This window comes from Streptopelia decaocto, assembly GCF_964273445.1.
Source record: "Streptopelia decaocto genome assembly, chromosome: 20".
Taxonomy (NCBI): domain Eukaryota; kingdom Metazoa; phylum Chordata; class Aves; order Columbiformes; family Columbidae; genus Streptopelia; species Streptopelia decaocto.
In genome coordinates this window covers 7,221,564-7,242,014 of record NC_138675.1, presented here as the reverse complement: position 1 = coordinate 7,242,014, position 20,451 = coordinate 7,221,564, and the positions used below count along the sequence as shown (strand labels likewise).

General features: G+C 56.7%; 1 protein-coding gene across 1 annotated transcript in view; it reads right to left on the bottom strand.

Moving 5' to 3' along the window:
- Positions 1 to 17,394: 17,394 nt before the first annotated feature.
- AJAP1 (adherens junctions associated protein 1) overlaps positions 17,395 to 20,451 on the bottom strand; it is a 29,366-nt gene continuing 26,309 nt past the window's right edge. Inside the window, exon 6 of the mRNA XM_082070063.1 lies at positions 17,395 to 17,905. The gene's annotated coding sequence lies outside the window, so the exon portion shown is untranslated. The remainder of the gene's footprint in view (positions 17,906 to 20,451) is intronic.

Sequence of the window (20,451 nt, the reverse complement as noted above, 5' to 3'; positions counted from 1 at the left end):
ATCCTTATTAATCCTGATGACCCGAGTGTCATCACCACAGGCAGGTTTTTCGGGGTGACGGGAGCCTGGGAACAGGCGAGGACGCGAGGCAGGAGCGCGGCACCGCCCGCCGCAGGGACCGTGCCGGGACAGCGCCAGGACAGCGCCGGCTCAAACGCAGCCGCTGCGGGAGCCCAAAGAGCCTTCACCTCCTTCTCCTCGACTGAAATCCACACTGAAATTGTCCTTTAGTTCACGTTGTTCTCTCTTTTGTTCTAGCCTGCAGAACACACCAGCAGAAGACATCATCATTTTCTCTTTCGACAGAGGCGCATTCTCTAAGAAAACAGTCCCATCAGTTGTAGCATCACTGTGGGTGCCGCCCGTGCCGCCCTGGCGGGGCCGCGCTGCAGACGCTGTGCCGGCCGGGGGTCCCCAGCTCCCCTGGGACGTTCACCCTGCACAAAACCAGCTACGAAACCTGGAATTGCCTTTCAGGCAAGAGAGAGCGATGAGCTCAACTGCCGAGCCGGCGCAGGCACAGCGCGGTGCGGCCGGTGCTGCCGGTGCTGCCGGAGCGGCACAGCCACGTCCCCACCGGACAACGCGGGCACAGGGTCAGCGACAATTAGCAGCACCCAAATTGTGCTTCCTGCTGCAAACGGTGATTAACAAACAAAAAGCCCAAACCTAAAAATACCCTCCCCGGGGAGGCACAGACAGAGTTTAAACCCACAGAGCGGGACGGAGATGAAGAGGAAAACCGTCCTTCAGCTTAAAAGGTAGCACTTCAAATATGCAGATTTTCAATACACTTTTGAAATTCTCTAATAAAAATACTGTTAAATATTAATTATATTGCTATTTATAAATGTATACATAATTAATTGGAATAATTAATGTAGCAAGGATTGGTTAAGAACTTTCTTCTAAATATTTGAATAGCGAAACATAATTATGTTTTGATGTGAAAATGTCAGAAACACACTGAAGTGCTTTTACATTATCAAAACCAAGGAAACCCGCCGGGAAACACCAGCCCTGGGAAATGGCCGTTTCACCTTATTCCACTCAACCTGGAGGGTTTTTCTGCCCCCGGCCGCCCCAGCACGGTGACAGCCGGGAATAAGAGCCGTTGGCACGGCTCCTCGTAGCCACGCACTCATTACCGTGGGGGGGATGTGGTGACGGAGACGCGAGTGCTCCCGGCTCGGCGCAGCTGCACCGCCCCATTGCGGGAGCGCCGCTGGGTGTTTTGGAGCCGAGGGAACCGGCGGCGCCGCAGCCTCGCTCCGCGGGTTCGGGGCTTCGGCACCGCCAGGGGTGCGAATCACACGTTTTCCCTGCCCGGAGGACGCAGTACATGCTTTTGCACTTAGGGAAAAGGCTTTTCTACCCTAAAAGTGAGATTTGCTCCAAGGGAACAACAGCGAATCCCAAAGAAGTTTTATTTCCGAATAGCCTTTTGTACCCACGTGCTTTGTCCTGAAAACCCTTCACTCATATTTTGGGTTTGCGATGAGCACGGTCACGCAGCGGCTGTGGAGCGGAGGGTGAGCTCCCCCGCTAAAGCTGCCCCGAGACTGAACCCATCTCAGCCATTCAATGGTTTCTACTCCTGACTCTTCCTGGGAAAGATGTGCCCCTTAAATTGAACGACCCCCTCGCTTCCCACGAGGACTCAAACTGAACTGCAAGATATTGTTACCTGGCGCTGATAAGAAGCTGGTGTAAAACATGAAGAATTTAGTAGAGCATGTGAAAGACACGTTTTGAAACCATAAATTTTACCATAATGCGATCTTTATGCAGATCTCAACGAGAGGCCGGGCCCGCTCAGCCATCAGTCACCGTGAGAAATGCAGCTTTCCAAAACTTTTGCACATTAAAGAGAGCCTTGCAGCTTGGTTTCCCAGCTTTCTTGCTTTTTAAATGCATAACATGACTGATTATGTCTAAAACCGAATGCTTCACAGGTCTCCTCACTTTCTGCAAGATTCATGGCACAGCTTCCCCATGTTTTTTGAAGAGGGAAGTATATTTATTTATTGCACTTTAAGTGAAAGATACTATCTCACAGCCCATTCCCTGAAAGAGCTCTTCTGTCCTAGGGCACTTACCGAGGATTGCTTCTGCTTGCTGATACATTACCATAGAAAAGGGAAAAAATGACCTGAAAATTTGGACATCCGTCTCTGGTGGGTTTTTCTTTGGTTCTGAGAAAGAAGTAACAGGGACGGACCTGCGCAAAGGAACAAAATCATTCTGGCTGCTCCCGTTCCTGCCAAAACTCTGCGGCCACATGGGTGCCCGAGCGCCGGGGGGCCCGGGGTCCCGGCCGCCCCCACCGCCCACAGGGGGGCTGCTCCCGTCTTTGGGACCCCGTCCCGTCCCGTCCCCGGGGCTGGCGCTGCAGGGGTCGCGATGCTGTCGGTCCCTCTGATCGGCCGCCGCTCCCCCTCCCAGCATCGCAGGCGATCAGAACGCGGGTAATGAACGAGCAGTCAGTTTGTGCTCCAGATGTATTTAAAAAGGCTAAAGCAAAACAGATCAAAACATCCTTTATTCTACAGCCATTTCCCCAAAGGAACAGGTTAGCCCTAAGGTGAAAATCTATGTTCAAAGCCTGTACCAATTTTCAGGAAGATAAATGCTGTGTTTAATGCTCTGCAGCGCTGATTGTTCAGGAACTGTCCTTGGTGTATGGAGACAGCACCAGCATTTCCCAATTAACGCGGCTGCATTAGTAACACGTTCGAGGAGACACCCGAGAAACAGAGGAACCGGGCGCGAGCGAGGACGCCACAAAGGTTCGCATGGCGGTTTCAGCAGCACCGACGCTCAGCCGGCAGCCGGCACCCACGACGGGAACCCCGGTGTCCCCGCGCCGGACACGGGAGGAGCGGAGGGTGCCCAGGAAGGGGGGTCCCACCCCCCCGGATGTCACCGAGCACCCGCTGCTGCCCCATCCCTGCGGAGGACCCGTGTGGGCGTCACCAGAAAGACATTCGGCACAGCGCCGGTGCTCTGCCCAGCCCCGCGGGGACCCGCTCCCTACACCCCTCAAAACACAGCGATGAACAATCCTCTCAGCCCACAAGCACCCTGCCCACACTTGGATCCCGAGTACGATAATTGTATTTGCTGCGATAAAAAGTTAAATTGCATAAAATTAATATTGATTCAAATTAAACCACTTATCTCCTTTCACTTTTTGGCTCCACAAATACAATTATTGCTTCAGCTATCACATACCAGATAAATTACAAGCTGAAATTGCAGGTTGTTTTCACCCCCCCGGGCTCCCTCTCGCTTGCGGGGGAGCAGGTTCCCCGAGCCCCCAGGCGCTGGGAAGGCGCTGCAGCCCCGTCCCGGTGCAGAGCTGGTCCCCCCGCGCTCCCGTCCTCCCCACCGCCTTCCCATGGCGGGAACGGGAGGGAAGGAAGGAGCCAGAAATAACTCCTGAAATTAAAAGGAGCGTGTATGGTCTCGGCAGAGAGGGAGAACATCCCGAGGGTCCCAGTTCCTCTCCCCTACACCTATTCCCAAGTGTTTGCTTTGAAATGTTTCATTTGTCTCCTCCGGGAGTTCAGGCAAAACAATATTTGACAGCCCAGGAAAAGCAGTTTCTGTGGAGGGAAATGAGGCTGAGGGAAGCAGACCGGGGCTTCCAGCCCGGCTCCGGAAAACGAGCGGATGGGCGACGGAAAAGCTGCCGATGTCCCGCTGCCCTGGGCAAGCGGCTCGGAGCAGGGGGCACGGGACGGGTCCTGCAGGGGACCCGACAACTGAACCGCTCCCGGGCTCTGCAAACGGAGCCGAATCCCGGTGTTCAGCTGCGGGTCTGCCCCGTGCACAGCATCAGCATCCCCAGCCCAGCACCCCCTGCATCTCTGCCCAGAGAAGCCCTGGGCTGGTTTCCTCCCAAACCCCCCGGACCAGCTCAAGGCAGCAACCTCCCCATCACAATCTTTCCTCCAAACCGCTGCAGACAAGCAGCCAGGACATCACCGGCTGGAACCAGAGTTGCTGGGGCACGGACTGAGGCAGAAAGACACCGAGGTTTCTCCGGGTAGCAAACGGCACATTTTGTGCGTCCGGGCTGGCCGCAGAGCGGTCCCGGTGCAGCCCGGCGGGGCGGCAGCGCCGGCTCAGTGCACCACGGAGCTTTCAAACCCAACGGCGCTGGCGCGGTGGAGCGGCGCTGTTCGGTGAAGCGATTTCACATTGGCTCCAGCGCCGAACACGTTTATTTCTGTGAACTTCTGCGGATTCAGAGGCAGGGCAGAGTTACCGAAATCACTCTCACTGGGCAAATTCAGGTCTAAGCTGCCGTGTAAAACTCCAGGTAATCACTCCGGTTGATGCTCCCCCCGTGGGGGGCGACGACTGACCCTGCAGCTCACAGCTACCGAACCTCAGCCTCTATCTAATATTTATAACCAGAAGTACAAGATCTGCAGGATGAGGGTTTCAACGGAATGGCAAAGCCGGGCTTCGCTGTGACCTATGAATAATTGATGGGCAACGGGCTGGCGCTGCGGCGACGGGGAGGCCGGCGCATCACCACCCCCCATGGCAAACCACCGCGTGCTCGCAGGACGCGGCTGGCAGCCGGGAACGCCCAGGGCAGCCGGGCACGAACGCCCAGGGCAGCCGGGCACGAACGCCCAGGGCAGCCGGGCCCATCTGTCCCACGGCTCAGATCCCAGAGGCCCAGAGAGCCACAGAACTACAGAAACTGGGACTGGCACAGCAAGTGCCCAGAGCCAGCGGGTCCAGCGCAGCAGGAACAGGGAGGGGATCCAGGCTTCAGTGGGACCGGGGAAGGAAAAAGAGGACAGAGAGGAAAAGGAAAGGTGATTATGCATTCAGGTCAACCCAGAATTGTCCTCCCATTACACAAAACAGAGAAGAAACAGCAGCCACTGCAGCTGTGCCCACAGCCCTGAGCTCGGTGCTGTGATGGGAACCCCCATGCAGGCAAAACCCCCTGGCCAGGAGATGCTGAGGGAGGTTATAACATTGCAAACAGAACCAGCAACAAAGTGGCCCCAGACCCGTCCTCCCGCTCAGCCCGGGCCCAGCAGCAGCCCCGGCCCCGGGAACAGCCGCGTCGCCGCGGTCGGGGAGGACGGGAAACGCTTATTTGCCAGCACAAGTAACTCCCGCAGACCGAACCGACGAGAAAAACCTTTTATCGGGGCACTGATTGATTTTATCAGTTGTGCATTTGATTGCTCAGGCTCGGTAGCTTATTAGCGCACAAGATATTCCTTTGAAACGGCATTAGGCTGCAAACTAAGCCAACAGAAGCCAGAAACAAACAGCTTAATCCGGATATGTTTTGCCCAGTTATTGTCGATTGCCTTCGTGCTCTGCCCTCGAACCCTGCGGAGGGGCATGTGCTTTTATTGACCAGATAGATGTGGCTGTAATCTCTCTGGAAACGCACATTAAAGGAATTTTAAAATCGGGATTATCTCTGTAAGTAGTTCTTAATGACTCCTTTGCAGCTGTTACAATGCTTATGTAAATATTGCGCGTGCATATTTAAGGTTCTATTAAAGAGAAATTTACTGTATTGAGTATCTCCCCAAACCCCGCTGCACAGCTTGGCCTCAAAACGCAACCGCTGCCCCTGTTCGGCTGTTCTGCAGGTTCTCACCCCGCAATCCCACAGCCTGGAAAGCCCCACGGGAATGAGAGACACCATGGGGAGAAGCCGCAGTTTCCCCAGGCAGCGCAGCCCCCGCTGCCACGGCTCCTGGGGTTTGCATCCCACCAAAACTGCTGCAGCTCCTCGAAACACGGCATCCCTCCCAAAGCCTTTCCTCCCAACGCCACGTCCCTCCCAACGCCCTCCTCCCAACGCCGCGTCCCTCCCAACGCCTCACCTGCCTCCACGCTGTAGTGGAAACGCAGAGCGGGGCTCAGCTGCCGGATCAGCACCTCTCCCCACACCAGGCTCGTGGCCGCGGGCTGGAAGGAGAAGTGCCCCTGGCAATTCCCATGGGCCAGCACATCCCTGCCGGGGACCAGTGGGCTCCAGGGGCTGAGCAAAGGCACCACTGGCTGCTCACCTGCCTCTTAATAACCTCTCCCCAGCCCAATCGAGGCTGGGAGGGTCCCACTCCCTGGGCAGCTGACCCTGCCCATCCCTGTCCTGCCCAGCTGCGAAGGTGCTGACTCAGCACCAGCCCCACCAGGGACCCCAGCCGTCCCCAGCCCTGGCGTGACCTGCTGTGACCTGCTGTGCCATGCAGCAGCAGCGGGTCTTTCCAAAACACTGGTGTCCTGGGTGCTGGTGTCCCCAGCCGCTGCCAGGCAGCACCCTGACTTGGGCCGATAAGAGCCCTGTTTTAGCAAGCCCCGCTTTAGCAAGCCCCGCTTTGGCTGGAACGCGTCCGCCTGTCCTTGTGTCTGGCTGCTACAGCTGGTTTTCTGTGCAGGGATTTTCTTACTTCACGGACCAAACAAACAGTGGTTCACCTCCCGGCAGCCACGGCAAAGCCCTTTGTCCAGCCCGGTGCCACACGCGGCTGCTCATCCACCTGCCACTCAGCCCCGGCACGTCACCGGCACCGCCACGTCACTGGCACCGCCACATTGCCAGCACCGCCACGTCACCGGCATGGGGTCCGTCGGTGTCCCCAGCCCGCAGGGCAGGGGCTGCAGAGGGCGCGGGGCCGGGGCAGCGGGGCCGGGGCAGCCGTGCCCACGCTGCTCCTGGGTGTCTGCACAGAGATGATCTCACGTGGGAGCGTTTCACAGCTCTTCACAACAAATTACTGGAGGGCACTTCAAACCCCAGTGCTATTGTGCCATTATCTCTGCCTAATTTTCCGTTCCAGCCCCTAACGTTTCAATTTCCCCCTTCACTGAGCTCCTGCTTTAATAGCTCTTCCAAACTTTGCTTAAGTTGAGAAGTGCCCATTCGGTGCTGTTCCCACTGACGCCTTGCATCCTTTTTCCTTCTACTCCTTTCTCTTTTCTCATCTTTTTCTCCTTGAAAACACAGCCCCCATTCCCCCGCTCCCTGGGAACCCCGTCGCTGGACCCGCCGCTGCCAGGGATGCTCAGCCCCCATTCAGCCCCCATTCAGCCTCCTCTCAGAGACCCCCAGCTGGACCCTCCAAGGAATTTCATGGAGCTTGTGAACTGTCACTTTTTCCTTTTTCTTTCTTTGCAGCCCTCAAACCCGCTCAAGCCAACACTCTACTTGTACGGCGCCAGCTGGGCCTGGCTAGCAAACCATCCCAAATTGATTTGGGGGGTTCCAGCCACGCTCGGACGCTCTCCAGCGAGAACGGCATCTTTTGGAAAAGGCTTTTGTCCCACCGCGCTCTTGGCTGGTTCAACGTGCCACCCGAGAGCCTGCGCTGTGCGCTCTGTCCCCAGCGCCCCGCAGAAAGGCCGCTGGGTGTCACACAGCTGTCCCCGCGCTGTGTCCCTGCCTGTGTGCCGTCCCTGGGGACGCTGCTCCACGGGGACTCTGCCCCATGGGGACTCTGCCCCATGGGGACTCTGCTCCACGGGGACTCTGCCCCATGGGGACTCTGCTCCACGGGGACTCTGCTCCACAGGGCGCTCGCCCCGCTCCAGGTCATCCTGGGACAAGTGGCCCCAGACTGTCCCCAGCACCGAGCGGGGACACGGGCTCAGGACAGGGCTTTGGGGGCTCTTCGCTGCTTCGTCCCCATGTTCTGCGGAGTTGCTCAGCACTGGCGGCTTTGGGAGTCAATTATTCGAGACCAGACAGCGCTAAAACCTGCCAGTCCTGAGGGAAGGGGGTTTATTTGCATTTTAAATATCAGTCCTGGCTCCTGTTTCTCAGCCACACGTCCCACCTGACTGGCAAAGACTTTGCAGGCTGAGGGCAGCATGTCTGAGCCCACACGAGCCGGCTCCTGCCCCCGTGACACTCGATGTACGGCCAAAGAAACCCGCAGCGCTCCCACTGCCCTGCCCAGGAGGGGCAGATTTTGAGGCTCCTGCCTTCCAAAACCCCGGGAGAACGTAACAGTGCAAACACACCGGCCCAACCCATTAGCGGTGGCGATGGACGTCGCCGGCTGCGGGATGGTTCCCAGCTGAACGGCTCTCTGAGCGGATTGAAAGCAAATCGGTGAACATGGGACTTTACCAGAGACTGCGATCATGGCTAATTGCTTCGATGTACAGGTTTATGGACTGTTACATGGATATTGCTCTCCTCATGGCTTCACAAAACCATTTTATAAGTGGAGCTGGCCGCAATCCACTGCTCTGCATAGAGCTGTTGGTCTGGATGTCAGCACGGGGTCTGAAGCAAGGAGAAGGAAAACGCGAATGAGAAACAGGGAAAAACAAATGTCAAGCTGTGCTTTTTATAGACCGAGGCCAAAGTGCTGGCCAGCCTGTTGGACACGGAGAAGCAGAGGAAGATGTGCTGGGGATGGGAAACGCGTGGCTGGGGAGGAGGGCAGCCCGGCTGCTGTCCCACCGGCAGGCAGGACCCGAACGGTCCTGGACCGGGATGCTTGCCCGGCTCCCCGCATCAGGCTCGGCTCAGCCCGAGGGGATGTGTCCCCCCAGCCCATCCAGCCCAGAGCTGCCCTGGCCATGGAGCCAGCGAGGTCACGGAGAGCAGAACCAGAGGGAAAACACTGAGCTGTCACAGAGCGGATCCCACTTTTCAGGCAAAAATGGGCTGCGTTGCCCCCCCTGCTGCCATCACGAACAGACCATAGAACTCAGAAACACTCCGTGGCAACAGGAGGCTGAATTAGCATTGCTTAACTACGGCTTTTTCTGGGAAACTAAAGCCCCACATCCATACTTGGGCCATACATGTCAGTGTTGCCCGTTGGAACACGAGGCCATGCTCCGCAGCCAGCGAAACCAGGCGATGTATCTCTGAACACCCACACTGCCAAGACCCCAGCTCCTGCCTCCCATCCTCTGCTCCCGGCACATCCCTTGCAAATCTGCAAGGAAAGATAATAATAACCCCAAAGAAACTCTGTTCCTGTTTTGACCTGACAAGGAAGTAAGATAAATGTGAGTTTTCAGTGCATATCATGCTCAGAGGATGAACAGGAGCAGTGAGGATTCCATCCTGCTAAGTTTATTAAAAACATATAGACATGTCACTCCTGGCAGAGCAGAGCAGGTCCCGGAGTCTCAGGGCTCAGGTCACATCAGTGTCAATAAACCCAAGATGAGATCTGGCACCAGCCCGGCATCTGAATCCTGCGAATCGCAGCCACAGGAGACACGGGTGCCATGGGGAGCGGGTGCGGAGGAGCCCCGTGGGCTGACCCCCCGTGGACTGACCCCCCGTGGACTGACCCCCCGTGGGCTGATCCCCCGTGGGCTGACCCCCCGTGGGCTGACCCCCCGTGGACTGACCCCCTGTGGGCTGACCCCCCGTGGGCTGACCCCCCGTGGGCTGACCCCCCATGGGCTGACCCCCCGGCCATGCCGGCGCTCTCCGTGCAGGTCCCCTCGGCTGCAGCATCCTTGCAGCTCCCCCTTCCCCAACAGCCTCCTGCCACAGTTCATCTCTGCCGAGAGGTTTTGCCGCTTCAAACTGCTTATTAGCGCAAATTGCCTGGCAGTAATAAAACGCTCTCTCAGCGCTTGTCATTTACCGGGCAGCACATCCGCGGCCAAGGCTGCGCCGCGAGCGCGGCACTCGGCAGCTCCGCAGCCCGGGGCGGGTGACCCTGGTCCGCACAGCGCCCGGTGACAGCAGTGACAAACCCCTCCGGCTGGCGATGGAACTTTGCGATGAATCAAACCATTCCAATCACAGTGAAAGGTTTTGTTTGGCCCAAAGTCCCGACACGTTTGGGCCCGGTGAGGGATGGGGGCTGGAGGATGAGCTACCGGTCCAGCTCATCTGCCACTGTCCCTGTCCCCCCCGCCGCAGAGCCACCCATGCACGGCCTGTCCCTGTCCCTGTCCCCAGCCCCGTGGGACTCAAGGCACTCAGAAGTGCGAAGCGCAGGGATCTTGGCTGCGAGACCCATCAGCTCAGATGATGTACTTAAACTTTTAATAAGAACTAGCACTCAATATAGCACATTTCCAGCATTTATTGAACTGAAGTGCCTTCTGCTGCTTCAGTGCTGAGCCCTGAAGCCTGTCCTGGATGATTTAAGAATGATCCATCTGGAAAATGATGCAGACTATTTGTTACATCCAGCCAGAGAGCCATAGAAACCACAATAACAAGCTTAAATGATCTCAGCATCGCTAAATCATCCAGCCCCAGGCAATCTCCCCCAAAGCCGCCGCTGCAGTGGGGTCACCGCACACGGCTCCTCGTCCCAAAGCTGCTGCTGCCTGGCACGACCGCTTCCCGTGGCCAGGGGACCCCCCTTCCCCTCCCCCCTCCCGCCTCTCCCGCCACCCCCGCAAAAACTCCGTCTGCCAACAAGATAAAACCAGCTTAAAAATCCTTCCTGGGTGGGCTGCTCCTTCGCAGGCAGCATTGTCGCACATCGAGAGTTACCACCTAGCCCTGGATAAACCAGGCCTTCGATTTTCGGAATAGCATGTTGATTGATGCTTAAAATATCTCCAGCAATTACTTCGCCCCGGTATAATTATAATAATTAAACTTGGATAATGCTTAGTCCTACTTTTTAACAGCACTGTGTGCGGCAGCATCACTGCGCTCGTGTTTTGTTTCCAGCCCTGTTGTTCAGTCCCAGCCGCAGCCCCGAAGGGACACGGGGTGGCTGCAACGGGCCCTGGCGAAGCACATGGAGCCACCCTGCAGCCACCCAGGCTGCGACCAGCCCAGCGGCCGTGCGAATCCGTGTGAACCGTGTGAATCCACGTGAACTGTGTGAACCGTGTGAATCCGTGTGAACCGTGTGAACTGTGCGAATCCGTGTGAACTGTGCGAATCCGTGTGAACCGTGTGAATCCACGTGAACTGTGTGAACCGTGTGAATCCGTGTGCTGTGTGAACTGTGCAAACCCGTGTGAACCGTGTGAATCCACGTGAACTGTGTGAACCGTGTGAATCCGTGTGCTGTGTGAACTGTGCAAACCCGTGTGAACTGTGCGAATCCGTGTGAACCGTGTGAATCCACGTGAACTGTGTGAACCGTGTGAATCCGTGTGAACCGTGTGAACTGTGCGAATCCGTGTGAACTGTGCGAATCCGTGTGAACCGTGTGAATCCACGTGAACTGTGTGAACCGTGTGAATCCGTGTGAACTGTGCGAATCCGTGTGAAGTGTGCAAACCCGTGTGAACCCATGTGAACTGTGCGAACCCGTGTGAACTGTGCGAATCCGTGTGAACCGTGCGAATCCGTGTGAACCGTGTGAACTGTGCAAACCCGTGTGAACCCATGTGAACTGTGCGAATCTGTGTGAACTGTGCGAATCCGTGTGAACTGTGCAAACCCGTGTGAACCCGTGTGAACTGTGCAAACCCGTGTGAACTGTGCGAACCCGTGTGAACTGTGCAAACCCGTGTGAACTGCACAATCCTGTGTGAACTGTGCAAACCCATGTGGACTGTGCGAATCCGTGCAAATCCACGTGAACCGTGCAAATCCATGCAGCGCCCGCTGTGGCCACTGGGCTCCCCCTCGTCCCCCGGGCTGCCCTCGTCCCCTGTGCCAGGCCGCACGGCTCAGACACTCTTTCTCCTCGGCGCTCGGGCAGCGCCACTTGCAGCATTCACGCCAGCGCGTACCTTTCCTGCTGTGATAAACAGCGGGGAAAGGAATGAGATCCCAGCGCCGTATTTCATACCCTGAAATCCCGCTCGGATCTGGGAAGGAGCAGAGCTGGTATACGCAGCTGCGGGGCCACTCGCGTCCTGTTCGCTTGTACACATTGTCACTGGGATTTGAGCTGGCAATTTGGCCCTAAAATGAAGAGCATCTCACTTTGTCCCTCTGTTTCCCTGTGTGTTTTCCCACAGCAGGGATCTCTAGGGGGTTGGCTGGGCAGCACTCCGGTCCCCGTTTCACTGCAGGGGCTCCGGCGCGGCGGCTGCCACGGCCGGAACCGGAGCAGCGGGCGGCTGTGCCGAGCTCTGTCTGCTCAGGTCATCCCTCTTCAAAGCCGGCACAGATGCTGGAAAGGGCTTTCTCTCCCTGTTTCTGGGTCGGAAGGTATTTTGAAGAGCGGCACCCACGCCGTCGCGCGTCCTGCAGCACGGGCACGGGGCTCTGGCACCGTCCCTGCTGCCCGGCAGCTCTGCCCGGTGTCCGTCCCCACATCCGTCTGTCTGTCCGGCAAGCCCTGCCTGGGAGCACAACAGCCTCAGTGTGGCACATCGGCACCAATTCAACCCGGATTTGCACACACGAAGCATCACGTTAATACACGTCTGCTCACAGCAACCTCCATCCATGTGAAACATGGATCCGGCTTAAGCGGTTCCTGCTTACCTCATTGCATAGCTGGTTATTTAAAACATCATTAGTGACGTCTCATTAACTCCCTAACTGCCCTATTAAAGGACTTTGTCCCAAGGCGCATGCAGGGGTGTCCCCGCGGTGGGGGACACAGAGACCCCATTCCGAGGAGACAGTGGGGCCGCTCGGCCCAGGGACGTCTCTCCAGGGCAGCCCTGGGCCCCTTATGCCGAGGGGTCACCCCAAAACGAGCCCGTCCCGTCCCGGGGGGCGCACAGGAACCCAATCAGCACCCGCCACGCGGTTCTCATACCAGTTTTAATAGCAACATCAGAGTACTAAATATACAGAGGGAGGTCGGTACAGGTGGCATTTACAGTGCTTCCAAATACACAGCTTCCAGTACAGAGACAGATTGAAAACCACTCGGGGAGAAGACAGGTCTGGTGTGTGGGCCCCGCGGGTGGCGGCGCCGGCACCCCCGGCGCTTCCCGGCAATAACCAAAGCGCTCAGTGATGGCAAACCGGTTACAAATAACCGAAGCACTCAGTGATACCAAACTGGTTACAAATAACCAAAGCGCTCAGTGATGTCAAAACGGTTACAAATAACAGAAGCGCTCAGTGATGGCAAACCGGTTACAAATAACCAAAGCGCTCAGTGATACCAAACCGGTTACAAGTAACCAAAGCACTCAGTGATACCAAACCGGTTACAAGTAACCAAAGTGCTCAGTGATGTCAAACCAGTTACAAATAACCAAAGCACTCAGTGATACCAAACCAGTTACAAGTAACCAAAGCGCTCAGTGATGGCAAACCGGTTACAAGTAGCCAAAGAGCTCAGTGATATCAAATCGGTTACAAGTAACCAAAGCACTCAGTGATATCAAACCGGTTACAAGTAACCAAAGCGCTCAGTGATGGCAAACCGGTTACAAATAAGGAAAAGCTGTCTCATGTTAGAAAACTTCTTTGTTTTTTTTGGCAAAATAAAGTGTAAACTTCACTGTACATGTCCTATTGAACAAAAATAAACCCCTCGGAACCTAAAATAGAAGAATCTGGGTCAGAAATCTGTGCCCTTAGTGTACGTTTTTGTGCAACATATACTTTTTCTCAAAGTAAATATTATCTCCACTCGTGACACTATTAAAAATGTACCTACAAACGCTGAGAATAATCCTTAAAAATGCGTGAGAAGCGTCACATGAGATCTGGAGCCAAACCCGCGGACTGAACGTGAGGGATCTCCTGCTGGTTTTGAAAGAGTCACTTACAGATTTTATAGCTGGTTGAACGAAAACTCCAACCATGTTCCTCCTGAAATGGGTGGGCTGAGATACTATAGATATACTTTTGTTCTATTTATTTTTTTTATTATTATTTTCTTTTTTTACAAAATATATAATATGTGTAGAATATCTACTATTTAACTACCATCTTAGCTGAACGACCGTCCTTCGCAACACGCTGCCAGTGGAGGAGGGAACCCGAAACGCACCCCGGGCTGGCTCTGCTGCCCCACGGCCCCGGTGCTGCCCCACGGCCCCATCACGGCCCCAGCATGGCCCTGGCACTGCCCCATGGCCCTGGCACTGCCCCATGGCCCCGTCACGGCCCCAGCATGGCCCCGGCGCTGCCCCACGGCCCCATCACGGCCCCGGCATGGCCCTGGCACTGCCCCATGGCCCCGGCGCTGCCCCACGGCCCCGGCGCTGCCCGGAGCCCTCACTGGGAAGACAGAGTGGAGGAAAACCCATCGGATTTGGGGAGACGGGCGCCCGGCCGGGCCCCCCTGCCCCGCGCGCCCGGGGGTGCTGCGGGCAGATGCTGCCCCGTTTGCACAGCGAGGGGCTCGGGTACCAAACCAGCCCGGCCCTGCACACCCAGGCGCCCAACACGGCCCAGCAGCCCAGCACAGCCCAGTTTGGCGCAGGGAGGGGACGGCGGTGCCGGCAGCAAAGGGCTCGTCCGCGGCCGCTGCGTCCAGCAGGCAGAGCGGCAGCAGCACACGGACGCTCGGCAGCTCACCTGGGGTGCGCGGCCCCGGGCAGCTGTGCCGCATTTCTGACAACGGCTGAGGGGCTGAGAAATCCAGAGAACGAACCAAAGAGAACCAAGGAGCAGCGAGCTGGAAGTCTACAGCAAAGCAAGAGCAAAGCCTTTTTCGTTCACAAGCTGCCACATCCACAATGAAACAAAACGCAGGGCAAACCTGTTTTCCCATGGAAATGGCATCCGGGAAACATGGTTTTGCTGGGCGGTGGAGGACGCTCGAGGCCGTGTCTGGGCTGCACCCCTGGATGTCTCACGGGTCCATCCAGCATAACCGCGTTGCCAGGGCTGCGTTTCACCGCGGGACATTTCCTGCTACCTGCACAATGCTACGGGGCTGGAAAACGGGCTGGGCTGAGCGACACCAAAAACGCCTCATTCTCCCGGTCCCACCTGTCACAGCGCAGCAGCCAGACCCGGCTGCTCGGGCGAGCGGCTCCAGCACATCCAAAGCACCCGGTGGCGTGAGCGTTGGCAAAACCTCCCGGTTACTGCTCAAGGAGCTCTGGGCTGGCTCAGCCGGATGGAGCCGCAGCTCCGTGCCCGGCGAGGGGCAGGGCCGCAGGAGCCCACCCAGCGCCGCCACCCGCGGCTGTGGGCGCCAAACGACCTCGGAGCGATGTGGCGTTAACGTGGCAAAGCTCAGGAGGGAACGCGTCTGCAAACCCCACGCTCGCCTGCCTCTTCCCCTGCGTGAAAGATCGGCCCCATAGGTCTGTTCCACGTGCATACGACTTCATGTTTTCACTGCTTGCTTTCTTTTTTGGCTTTCATCAACGGTAAGGAATGAAATAACCACAGTTCATTTCTTTTTACTACAAAAGACACTGGGATCCTGCCTCGCAATCAGCCCCCGTGCAGCTCCCTCCTCCCGGCGCTGTGCCCGTCCATGTGCTTGGCGTGCAGGGCGTGCGGGGCTTCTCCATAAAGTGCAAGTGCTGTTGGTCCTTATAAATAAGGGGAGATTGTGCATCTACTTGTGTTCCCTGGTTCACCGCTCCTCTCGGCGACCAGGACCTGTCCTCCTGCAGACTGCGTGGAAAGCTCGTGCAAGTCCTGCCATCGGAAGCCAACTCCTGCCATCTGGGGTCAGTTATTCACCTTTGTTCTGACACCCCCACACACACCTTCCCCAGGGGATGGGTTGGGGACAGGGGGACAGGGCACCTTCCGTCACCGTCACCAGCCCGAGTGCCCTGCCAGCCCCAGCTCTGCCCGGACACTCCCCCTCCTCCCTGCAACACAGAACGATGCTTCAAACGCTCGGGAACGAGGGAGTCGAGACACATTTTACGAGGTCAAATCGCTACCGAGATCACAGCGGTAAACCCCCTGGAACACCGGCCGGGCGCAGCCAGCGCACACCAGTACACAGCGACATGGATGGGGGAGGCAGACGCGGCTCTGAGCTGGAGCGATTGATGCCAGCGAAGTCAAAGAATTCAAACACTGTGCCAGCCAGGGTGATTTGCCGGGGCTGCACCATTTACACCAGCGAAACACAAGCCCCAGTACACTGAGATGATGGAGACACCTGACCCACCGCCCCGCGAGCCGGGCGCAGCACCCTCTGCCCAGCGCACCAAGCTCTGCTCTTGTAACACGCACAAACAGCGCAGATCCCGCTCCGCTGCACATGCCCGAGGGGACCCGGCCCTGTTTGACACCCCGACACCCCACCCGGCAAGGGGACGCACAGTCTGCCCACCAGAAACCACCTCTGCAGGACGAGCGGCTCGGTCACGGACGGACCCCTGGCAACAGGGGCCCCCCTCCTCCCCCCGCTGCGGGGGCAGCAGAGCCCACCCAGGGACGCTCGAGGCTCATCAGAGTCGCTGGGGATGTTGCCAAAGCCTTGGGAGAGGTTTGGTTCGAGTCCACCGGTGACCACCAGGTCCGGCAAGGAAGACTTGTTCCCAGGCAGCCTGCAGAGCTCCGGGAAAACAAACCAGACTGTGCGACTCCACCAGGAAAGGACAGAGGAGGGTGCGGAAACGGGAGCCTGCGCACGGGCTGCGCGCAACACCAGGAGCTTCTGCTTCCTTTTTATAACTCCACACTCGTTATAATAAAGAAATGGAGCTGAATAATTACTGGATGAGTAGAAATGTGTACCTGGACAAGTCTAAAAAAAATCACTACCATTTACGAAGGGCAGTTTACAAAAAGAACGGGAGGACTTTGGTCTGATCTCTGCTGTCGTTGCCCCCCCGGAATGCGGCAGCCGCCCAACGAGAACCCGGGGCAGGAGCCACCGGCTCTTCTCGCGTTTCTCACAAGGGCTTGAACAAGCTTTGGTGTCGTGGCCGAATTTGAAGCCATTTTCCAAAACACCTCCCCCACCCCACTCCTGGCAGTTGTCTCTTGTGCCAAGAAGCCCATCATTTGCAAGCCCAGGCCCAGCACCCATCCCCGGCCAGCCCCGAAGCGCCACAACCAGCACCGCAGGGACCGCGCTGCGCCACGAAGGGCAGACGCCGGCTCCCAGGCTCCTTCCCGGCCGCCCCGAATGCTGGGGCTGGAGCGGCCGGCCAACAGCCGTCCCGCCAACAGCCGTCCGGCCAACAGCCGTCCTGCCAACAGCCGTCCGGCCAACAGCCGTCCGGCCAACAGCCGTCCCGCCGCCTGCTCCGGCAGCTCCTCCGGCAGGAAAGCACTTGGTGAATGTGGCGCAGACGCGTCCGTGCAGCCACAACCGGTTCCGTCCCGGCGCTTCCGCCCGCCCCGGAGCCCGGGCAGCGCAGCCCCACTGGAAAAGCGCTTCCCAAGTAACCAAAACTAGAGATATATATGTATACATACATATATATGCTTATACATACACACACACACGTATATATATGTATATATGTCTACTTATATATACACATATAGGTTTGAAAGGCAAGCTGCCAAAGTAGAAAACATCAGTTCACCTAGTTCGCATTATGCGTGTTAAAGAAATGAGACTTTTAGCCCATGACATCTTCTTTAAAAATGCGTATTTAAGATCTTCAAAAATTGCTACAGTACAAAAAGTGTTTGTGTGTGTATATATATATATTTTCTCTCTACATATATCATATGTATGTATGCGTATGGACCGGAATGAACGACCCCACCAGAAGAGACACCCCCCTCGTCCTCCACAGCGTTTCCAGGCGTTAGCGACTTGGCTTCGGCTTCTGGCGAAGTCTCTGCCTCGGTCCATGGCACATAACGGTGTTATTGGCACAGGTTCGGAGTCAGTCCACGCCAGGCGCCCGGTCCCTGCCCTCGGTCCCTCGCCGGTTCCTCGTCCTCCTCCACGGATTCTTTGCTCGCCCTTTTTTCCTTCTCTTCTCCAAAAAACGCGCTCTTTGAAAAACACAGTTACCTATAGGCGTGTTCATTTTTATAAAAATATATTTGGCCCATAGAACGCTGCTCTGTGAGTCTCCTACTGGTAAACAGAAATGGTAGGTACAGGTAACCCAGTATTTGTTTTATGGTTTTTACAGGTTCACCAATGGAATCCTGTTAAGGACGAGAAGAAAGACAAAAGATTAAACCAGGACAGGGACCCGCGCTGCTCACCCATGGCCGGCGCCGGAGCATGCGGGGGGAGGGGAAAGGTGGGGTGACCGCGGGGCCGGGGTGCCCCCCTGCGCCCTGCTCGGAGCCTCCTCCAAAGCCTGACCTATGTCTGATCACCCGGCGTCTGGGGCTCCGCACCCGGGGCCGGAGCAGCCGGCGCTCTGGCACATGAGAAGATGACGATGAGCACTAAGAAGATTTTCTAAAGTTAAATGCCCTAAAGAATCAATAAAGCATTGTTTAAGCATCAGAACCGGAGATCCTATTGAAGTTCTTCCTAAGCTATTTATTTGCCATCTTCTGAAATATCTCTCCCTGTGTAATCTTTAAACCTTCATGCAAAGACAATTACTCCCCATCATTAGCGTGTGGCCACTTGCTTTACGTGTACATGACTTTATATACAGCCATAGGTGCCCTAATGCAGCTCAGCGTGCCCGACGCAGCGGCATGTGCGGGCCTGATATACGGCAGATATAGATATAGATATAGATATATAGATATAGATATAGATACACACAGCATATGCAAAGTGCTGCCTGGGGCGTGCTCAGGACATACATGCCCCGATCTACACCGTGACCTGTGACCGGCTGGCTGTCAGCATGGAGAAACGCGATATGCTCTGTGTTCAAGGGCTCTTCCTTCAACATTATTTTTAAGCAAGATGCCCAATTATACGACGTCTCCAAGAACAACACTGAAGTCTTAATTAGCGAGACAGATTTTGCAGAGTCCTTAATCTCCCGCACCGGGGCTGTTGGGACTGCTGGTATTCCTCCAAAGACAAGCCTGGATTTTTGTGATGACTCATTATCTGTCAATGTTAATACAAACCGTTTGCTGTTGTCAGGCAGAGCGGGGCCAGCACAGCAGCTGCTCGCGCGCTCGGAGCGCGGAATTACCGAATTACCGCACAGCGCCGGCAGTTTTCACTGCCTTGTGCAAAGCCGGGGTCAGACCAATGTTACGGCACCGGTACAGTTCTCAGGTCTCAAATTGCTACTTCCCTGACAGCGATGCCGAACATTTACATAGTTCTGGATGAATACTATTTAATGCATGCATCGCAGGATGTAAAATCTATATTGTATTCCAAATAGCCTCTTTGTGCAAAGTAGGTCAGCGCTTGATCAACCTTACAGATTTTTGTATAATCTCATTCCATGGGGTTTTTCAGTCAAAGAGAGTGGGATTAAGGACAAGAATAATGCGAAATCTCAAACTTCATTTCAGAAAGCCCCAAAGCCAGTCGGAAATCCAACCAAAGCAGCCACGGTTTGCTGCGGTGCCCGGCCAAAGCCACTCGAGTCTGCAGCAAATGTCACCTTTCGGTTTGCAAAACAGCGGCTGTTCCTGCCTCTGCCTCAGCGCCTGTCACCTCTGTCACCTGCACGCATGGGCTTGCTTCTTACAGCCTGACAGTGTGACACCCCAGGTGTGACATTCCCGGGTGTGACAGCCCCGGGTGTGACACCCCAGGTGTGACATTCCTGGGTGTGACATTCCTGGGTGTGACATTCCTGGGTGTGACACCCCAGGTGTGACATTCCTGGCCCTGACATCCCCTCCACGCCAGGCTCCAGAGACAATCTGCTGGGAAGCCCCAGCATCCGCTCACTGCGGGTGACACTGCCGGCACCGCGGGGACCGCGCCGCTGGCACAGGGACCCTCCTGTCCCTCCTGTGGCCCGGGCTGGCTGTGACCCCAGGACACAGCGCCAGCATCTGCTGGCTGTGTCACCACAGGGGCCCCACCAGGTTCTGACAGGAGCCCGGCACTGCGGCAGCTGCCGGGGCTGCGGTGCCGCGGGGTCCCACATCTGCTCCCACTCCCCGCGGTGCCGCCGGCACCGCCAGATGTGCGGCTGCTGCTCGGGCAGCGCGACGTTCGGTCCTCGCACGGTGCCGATGGATAGGTGTAGAGCCCACGTCAGGCTCCAGCCAGGCCCCCGGGGCTCACGGCGCCGAAACGCCCGCGCTCCCTCTCTGTGCTCCACCGCTGGCCCCGGCCACATCGCCCGCCTGCTGCCTCCGGCTCTGACTCCACGCATTGGCCAGGACTAATTTGCTTATTAGACAGCCCAGAGCAGTGAAGTGCCATCAATTAAAACCTATAAAGTGCCTCAAGCCTTTCCAAGGAGAGAGGTTTCCGTCGCGGAGACCGGGGCAGCGTCTGCCCCCGCAGAGACCCCCGCGCTCCGCTCGTCTCGCTGCGGGGACCCTGTGTCCCCTCCATCCTCTGCACACACGAGGAAGGAGCTGGGAGGAGAAAGTGTCTGTAAACCCTGCGATGGGAGCTCCCTGTGCAAAGCAGCCGCTCGGCAGCAGCCCAGGTCACCTTCAGGTGACGTTGGTGCCACAGCCAAAGCCAGTCAGGAAACAGCCACTGCTCCCCAAGAGCTGCGTCTCCCTCTCCTCTGGAAAGCAGAGCTGCAAGGGCACCCTCAGTGCCAGCCAGCGGCCACAGCAGAAGAAATAATGAG